Genomic DNA, 9,519 nt, shown 5'->3' on the forward strand with positions numbered 1-9,519 from the left:
AATTGAATAATGTGTAGTTTTGTCATAGTATACACTGTCGTAATTCAGTATTTTTGTCCATTTTGAATTCGTGTGATAATTGAATAATTTCCACTTTTTTGTCATAGTATACACTGTCGTAATTCAGTATTTTTGTCCATTTTGAATTTGTGTGATAATTGAATAATTTCCACTTTTATGTCATAGTATACACAGTCGTAATTCAGTATTTTTGTCCATTTTGAATTTTTGTTATAATTGAATAATGTGTAGTTTTGTCATAGTATACACTGTCGTAATTCAGTATTTTTGTCCATTTTGAATTCGTGTGATAATTGAATAATTTCCACTTTTTTGTCATAGTATACACTGTCGTAATTCAGTATTTTTATCAATTTTGAATTTGTGTGATAATTGAACAGTTTCTACTTTTATGTCATAGTATACACTGTCGTAATTCAGTATTTTTGTCCATTTTGAATTTGTGTGATAATTGAACAATTTCCACTTTTATGTCATAGTATACACTGTCGTAATTCGGTATTTTTGTCCATTTTGAATTTGTGTGATAATTAAATAATGTGTAGTTTTGTCATAGTATACACTGTCTTAATTCAGTATTTTTGTCCATTTTGAATTTGTGTGATAATTGAATAATTTCCACTTTTTTGTCATAGTATACATTGTCATAATTCAGTATTTTTGTCCATTTTGAATTCGTGTGATAATTGAATAATTTCCACTTTTATGTCATAGTATATACACTGTCGTAATTCGGTATTTTTGTCAATTTTGAATTTGTGTGATAATTGAACAATTTCCACTTTTTTGTCATAGTATACACTGTCGTATTTCAGTATTTTTGTCAATTTTGAATTTGTGTGATAATTGAACAATTTCCACTTTTATGTCATAGTATACACTGTCGTAATTCAGTATTTTTGTCCATTTTGAATTTGTGTGATAATTGAATAATTTCCACTTTTATGTCATAGTATACACTGTCGTAATTCGGTATTTTTGTCAATTTTGAATTTGTGTGATAATTGAACAATTTCCACTTTTTTGTCATAGTATACACTGTCGTATTTCAGTATTTTTGTCAATTTTGAATTTGTGTGATAATTGAACAATTTCCACTTTTATGTCATAGTATACACTGTCGTAATTCAGTATTTTTGTCAATTTTGAATTTGTGTGATAATTGAACAATTTCCACTTTTATGTCATAGTAAACACTGTCATAATTCAGTATTTTTGTCCATTTTGAATTCGTGTGATAATTGAATAATTTCCACTTTTTTGTCATAGTATACACTGTCGTAATTCAGTATTTTTATCAATTTTGAATTTGTGTGATAATTGAACAATTTCTACTTTTATGTCATAGTATACACTGTCGTAATTCAGTATTTTTGTCCATTTTGAATTTGTGTGATAATTGAACAATTTCCACTTTTATGTCATAGTATACACTGTCGTAATTCCGTATTTTTGTCCATTTTGAATTCGTGTGATAATTGAATAATTTCCACTTTTTTGTCATAGTATACACTGTCCTAATTCAGTATTTTTGTCAATTTTGAATTTGTGTGATAGTTGAACAATTTCCACTTTTATGTCATAGTATACACTGTCGTAATTCGGTATTTTTGTCCATTTTGAATTTGTGTGATAATTGAATAATTTCCACTTTTTTGTCATAGTATACACTGTCGTAATTCAGCATTTTTGTCCATTTTGAATTTGTGTGATAATTGAACAATTTCCACTTTTATGTCATAGTATACACTGTCGTAATTCAGTATTTTTTCCCATTTTGAATTTGTGTGATAATTGAATAATTTCCACTTTTTTGTCATTGTATACACTGTCGTAATTCAGTATTTTTTATTAATTTTGAATTTGTGTGATAATTGAACAATTTCCACTTTTATGTCATAGTATACACTGTCGTAATTCAGTATTTTTGTCCATTTTGAATTTGTGTGATAATTGAACAATTTCCACTTTTATGTCATAGTATACACTGTCGTAATCCAGTATTTTTGTCCATTTTGAATTTGTGTGATAATTGAACAATTTCCACTTTTATGTCATAGTATACACTGTCGTAATTCAGTATTTTTGTCCATTTTGAATTTGTGTGATAATTGAATAATGTGTAGTTTTGTCATAGTATACACTGTCGTAATTCAGTATTTTTGTCCATTTTGAATTTGTGTGATAATTGAACAATTTCCACTTTTATGTTATAGTATACACTGTCATAATTCAGTATTTTTGTCCATTTTGAATTTGTGTGATAATTGAATAATTTCCACTTTTTTGTCATAGTATACACTGTCATAATTCAGTATTTTTGTCAATTTTGAATTTGTGTGATAATTGAATAATTTCCACCTTTTTTGTCATAGTATACACTGTCCTAATTCAGTGTTTTTGTCAATTTTGAATTTGTGTGATAATTGAATAATGTGTAGTTTTGTCATAGTATACACTGTCGTAATTCAGTATTTTTGTCCATTTTGAATTTGTGTGATAATTGAATAATTTCGACTTTTATGTCATAGTATACACTGTCGTAATTCGGTATTTTTGTCAATTTTGAATTTGTGTGATATTTGAACAATTTCCACTTTTTTGTCATAGTATACACTGTCGTATTTCAGTATTTTTGTCCATTTTGAATTTGTGTGATAATTGAACAATTTCCACTTTTATGTCATAGTAAACACTGTCGTAATTCGGTATTTTTGTCCATTTTGAATTCGTGTAATAATTGAATAATTTCCACTTTTTTGTCATAGTATACACTGTCCTAATTCAGTATTTTTGTCAATTTTGAATTTGTGTGATAGTTGAACAATTTCCACTTTTATGTCATAGTATACACTGTCGTAATTCGGCATTTTTGTCCATTTTGAATTTGTGTGATAATTGAACAATTTCCACTTTTATGTCATTGTATACACTGTCGTAATTCAGTATTTTTATCAATTTTGAATTTGTGTGATAATTGAACAATTTCCACTTTTATGTCATAGTATACACTGTCGTAATTCAGTATTGTTGTCCATTTTGAATTTGTGTGATAATTGAACAATTTCCACTTTTATGTCATAGTATACACTGTCGTAATTCGGTATTTTTGTCCATTTTGAATTTGTGTGATAATTGAATAATGTGTAGTTTTGTCATAGTATACACTGTCGTAATTCAGTATTTTTGTCCATTTTGAAATCGTGTGATAATTGAATAATTTCCACTTTTTTGTCATAGTATACACTGTCGTATTTCAGTATTTTTGTCAATTTTGAATTTGTGTGATAATTGAACAACTTCCACTTTTATGTCATAGTATACACTGTCGTAATTCAGTATTTTTGTCAATTTTGAATTTGTGTGATAATTGAACAATTTCCACTTTTATGTCATAGTATACACTGTCATAATTCAGTATTTTTGTCCATTTTGAATTCGTGTGATAATTGAATAATTTCCACTTTTTTGTCATAGTATACACTGTCGTAATTCAGAATTTTTGTTCATTTTGAAATTGTGTGATAATTGAACAATTTCCACTTTTATGTCATAGTATACACTGTCGTAATTCGGTATTTTTGTCCATTTTGAATTTGTGTGATAATTGAATAATTTCCACTTTTTTGTCATAGTATACACTGTCGTATTTCAGTATTTTTGTCCATTTTGAATTTGTGTGATAATTGAACAATTTCCACTTTTATGTCATAGTATACACTGTCGTAATTCAGTATTTTTGTCCATTTTGAATTTGTGTGATAATTGAATAATTTCCACTTTTTTGTCATAGTATACACTGTCCTAATTCAGTATTTTTGTCAATTTTGAATTTGTGTGATAGTTGAATAATTTCCACTTTTATGTCATAGTAATTTCCACTTTTTTGTCATAGTATACACTGTCGTAATTCGGTATTTTTGTCCATTTTGAATTTGTGTGATAATTGAATAATTTCCACTTTTTTGTCATAGTATACACTGTCGTAATTCAGCATTTTTGTCAATTTTGAATTTGTGTGATAATTGAACAATTTCCACTTTTATGTCATAGTATACACTGTCGTAATTCAGTATTTTTGTCCATTTTGAATTCGTGTGATAATTGAATAATTTCCACTTTTTTGTCATTGTATACACTGTCGTAATTCAGTATTTTTATCAATTTTGAATTTGTGTGATAATTGAATAATGTGTAGTTTTGTCATAGTATACACTGTCGTAATTCAGTATTTTTGTCCATTTTGAAATCGTGTGATAATTGAATAATTTCCACTTTTTTGTCATAGTATACACTGTCGTATTTCAGTATTTTTGTCAATTTTGAATTTGTGTGATAATTGAACAATTTCCACTTTTATGTCATAGTATACACTGTCGTAATTCAGTATTTTTGTCAATTTTGAATTTGTGTGATAATTGAACAATTTCCACTTTTATGTCATAGTATACACTGTCATAATTCAGTATTTTTGTCCATTTTGAATTCGTGTGATAATTGAATAATTTCCACTTTTTTGTCATAGTATACACTGTCGTAATTCAGAATTTTTGTCCATTTTGAAATTGTGTGATAATTGAACAATTTCCACTTTTATGTCATAGTATACACTGTCGTAATTCGGTATTTTTGTCCATTTTGAATTTGTGTGATAATTGAATAATTTCCACTTTTTTGTCATAGTAAACACTGTCGTATTTCAGTATTTTTGTCCATTTTGAATTTGTGTGATAGTTGAACAATTTCCACTTTTATGTCATAGTATACACTGTCATAATTCAGTATTTTTGTCCATTTTGAATTCGTGTGATAATTGAATAATTTCCACTTTTATGTCATAGTATACACTGTCGTAATTCAGTATTTTTGTCCATTTTGAATTCGTGTGATAATTGAATAATTTCCACTTTTTTGTCATAGTATACACTGTCGTAATTCAGTATTTTTGTCAATTTTGAATTTGTGTGATAATTGAATAATGTGTAGTTTTGTCATAGTATACACTGTCATAATTCAGTATATTTGTCCATTTTGAATTTGTGTAATAATTGAACAATTTCCACTTTTATGTCATAGTATACACTGTCGTAATTCAGTATTTTTGTCAATTTTGAATTTGTGTGATAATTGAACAATTTCCACTTTTATGTCATAGTATACACTGTCGTAATTCAGTATTTTTGTCCATTTTGAATTTGTGATAATTGAATAATTTCCACTTTTTTGTCATAGTATACACTGTCGTAATTCAGTATTTTTGTCCATTTTGAATTCGTGTGATAATTGCATAATTTCCACTTTTTTGTCATAGTATACACTGTCGTAATTCAGTATTTTTGTCAATTTTGAATTTGTGTGATAATTGAATAATTTCCACTTTTATGTCATAGTATACACTGTCGTAATCCAGTATTTTTGTCCATTTTGAATTTGTGTGATAATTGAATAATTTCCACTTTTTTGTCATAGTATACACTGTCGTAATTCAGCATTTTTGTCAATTTTGAATTTGTGTGATAATTGAACAATTTCCACTTTTATGTCATAGTATACACTGTCGTAATTCAGTATTTTTGTCCATTTTGAATTTGTGTGATAATTGAATAATTTCCACTTTTATGTCATAGTATACACTGTCGTATTTCAGTATTTTTGTCAATTTTGAATTTGTTTGATAATTGAACAATTTCCACTTTTATGTCATAGTATACACTGTCGTAATTCAGTATTTTTGTCAATTTTGAATTTGTGTGATAATTGAACAATTTCCACTTTTATGTCATAGTATACACTGTCGTAATTCAGTATTTTTGTCCATTTTGAATTTGTGTGATAATTGAATAATGTGTAGTTTTGTCATAGTATACACTGTCGTAATTCAGTATTTTTGTCCATTTTGAATTTGTGTGATAATTGCATAATTTCCACTTTTATGTCATAGTATACACTGTCGTAATTCAGTATTTTTGTCCATTTTGAATTTGTGTGATAATTGAATAATTTCCACTTTTTTGTCATAGTATACACTGTCGTAATTCAGCATTTTTGTCAATTTTGAATTTGTGTGATAATTGAACAATTTCCACTTTTATGTCATAGTATGCACTGTCGTAATTTGGTATTTTTGTCCATTTTGAATTTGTGTGATAATTGCATAATTTAAACTTTTTTGTCATAGTATACACTGTCGTAATTCAGTATTTTTGTCAAGTTTGAATTTGTGTGATAATTGAATAATTTCCACTTTTATGTCATAGTATACACTGTCTTAATTCAGTATTTTTGTCCATTTTGAATTTGTGTGATAATTGAATAATTTCCACTTTTTTGTCATAGTATACACTGTCGTAATTCAGCATTTTTGACAATTTTGAATTTGTGTGATAATTGAACAATTTCCACTTTTATGTCACAGTATACACTGTCGTAATTTGGTATTTTTGTCCATTTTGAATTTTTGTGATAATTGAATAATGTGTAGTTTTGTCATAGTATACACTGTCGTAATTCAGTATTTTTGTCCATTTTGAATTCGTGTGATAATTGAATAATTTCCACTTTTTTGTCATAGTATACACTGTCGTAATTCAGTATTTTTGTCCATTTTGAATTTGTGTGATAATTGAATAATTTCCACTTTTATGTCATAGTATACACAGTCGTAATTCAGTATTTTTGTCCATTTTGAATTTTTGTTATAATTGAATAATGTGTAGTTTTGTCATAGTATACACTGTCGTAATTCAGTATTTTTGTCCATTTTGAATTCGTGTGATAATTGAATAATTTCCACTTTTTTGTCATAGTATACACTGTCGTAATTCAGTATTTTTATCAATTTTGAATTTGTGTGATAATTGAACAATTTCTACTTTTATGTCATAGTATACACTGTCGTAATTCAGTATTTTTGTCCATTTTGAATTTGTGTGATAATTGAACAATTTCCACTTTTATGTCATAGTATACACTGTCGTAATTCGGTATTTTTGTCCATTTTGAATTTGTGTGATAATTGAATAATGTGTAGTTTTGTCATAGTATACACTGTCTTAATTCAGTATTTTTGTCCATTTTGAATTTGTGTGATAATTGAATAATTTCCACTTTTTTGTCATAGTATACATTGTCATAATTCAGTATTTTTGTCCATTTTGAATTTGTGTGATAATTGAATAATTTCCACTTTTATGTCATAGTATACACTGTCGTAATTCGGTATTTTTGTCAATTTTGAATTTGTGTGATAATTGAACAATTTCCACTTTTTTGTCATAGTATACACTGTCGTATTTCAGTATTTTTGTCAATTTTGAATTTGTGTGGTAATTGAACAATTTCCACTTTTATGTCATAGTATACACTGTCGTAATTCAGTATTTTTGTCCATTTTGAATTTGTGTGATAATTGAATAATTTCCACTTTTATGTCATAGTATACACTGTCGTAATTCGGTATTTTTGTCAATTTTGAATTTGTGTGATAATTGAACAATTTCCACTTTTTTGTCATAGTATACACTGTCGTATTTCAGTATTTTTGTCAATTTTGAATTTGTGTGATAATTGAACAATTTCCACTTTTATGTCATAGTATACACTGTCGTAATTCAGTATTTTTGTCAATTTTGAATTTGTGTGATAATTGAACAATTTCCACTTTTATGTCATAGTATACACTGTCATAATTCAGTATTTTTGTCCATTTTGAATTCGTGTGATAATTGAATAATTTCCACTTTTTTGTCATAGTATACACTGTCGTAATTCAGTATTTTTATCAATTTTGAATTTGTGTGATAATTGAACAATTTCTACTTTTATGTCATAGTATACACTGTCGTAATTCAGTATTTTTGTCCATTTTGAATTTGTGTGATAATTGAACAATTTCCACTTTTATGTCATAGTATACACTGTCGTAATTCGGTATTTTTGTCCATTTTGAATTCGTGTGATAATTGAATAATTTCCACTTTTTTGTCATAGTATACACTGTCCTAATTCAGTATTTTTGTCAATTTTGAATTTGTGTGATAGTTGAACAATTTCCACTTTTATGTCATAGTATACACTGTCGTAATTCGGTATTTTTGTCCATTTTGAATTTGTGTGATAATTGAATAATTTCCACTTTTTTGTCATAGTATACACTGTCGTAATTCAGTATTTTTGTCCATTTTGAATTTGTGTGATAATTGAATAATTTCCACTTTTATGTCATAGTATACACTGTCGTAATTCGGTATTTTTGTCAATTTTGAATTTGTGTGATAATTGAACAATTTCCACTTTTTTGTCATAGTATACACTGTCGTATTTCAGTATTTTTGTCAATTTTGAATTTGTGTGATAATTGAACAATTTCCACTTTTATGTCATAGTATACACTGTCGTAATTCAGTATTTTTGTCAATTTTGAATTTGTGTGATAATTGAACAATTTCCACTTTTATGTCATAGTATACACTGTCATAATTCAGTATTTTTGTCCATTTTGAATTCGTGTGATAATTGAATAATTTCCACTTTTTTGTCATAGTATACACTGTCGTAATTCAGTATTTTTATCAATTTTGAATTTGTGTGATAATTGAACAATTTCTACTTTTATGTCATAGTATACACTGTCGTAATTCAGTATTTTTGTCCATTTTGAATTTGTGTGATAATTGAACAATTTCCACTATGTCATAGTATACACTGTCGTAATTCGGTATTTTTGTCCATTTTGAATTCGTGTGATAATTGAATAATTTCCACTTTTTTGTCATAGTATACACTGTCCTAATTCAGTATTTTTGTCAATTTTGAATTTGTGTGATAGTTGAACAATTTCCACTTTTATGTCATAGTATACACTGTCGTAATTCGGTATTTTTGTCCATTTTGAATTTGTGTGATAATTGAATAATTTCCACTTTTTTGTCATAGTATACACTGTCGTAATTCCGCATTTTTGTCCATTTTGAATTTGTGTGATAATTGAACAATTTCCACTTTTATGTCATAGTATACACTGTCGTAATTCAGTATTTTTTCCCATTTTGAATTCGTGTGATAATTGAATAATTTCCACTTTTTTGTCATTGTATACACTGTCGTAATTCAGTATTTTTTATTAATTTTGAATTTGTGTGATAATTGAACAATTTCCACTTTTATGTCATAGTATACACTGTCGTAATTCAGTATTGTTGTCCATTTTGAATTTGTGTGATAATTGAACAATTTCCACTTTTATGTCATAGTATACACTGTCGTAATTCGGTATTTTTGTCCATTTAGAATTTGTGTGATAATTGAATAATGTGTAGTTTTGTCATAGTATACACTGTCGTAATTCAGTATTTTTGTCCATTTTGAAATCTTGTGATAATTGAATAATTTCCACTTTTTTGTCATAGTATACACTGTCGTATTTCAGTATTTTTGTCCATTTTTAATTTGTGTGATAATTGAACAATTTCCACTTTTTTGTCATAGTATACACTGTCG

Source organism: Pseudorasbora parva, chromosome 14 (genome assembly GCF_024679245.1).
Source record: "Pseudorasbora parva isolate DD20220531a chromosome 14, ASM2467924v1, whole genome shotgun sequence".
Lineage (NCBI taxonomy): Eukaryota > Metazoa > Chordata > Actinopteri > Cypriniformes > Gobionidae > Pseudorasbora > Pseudorasbora parva.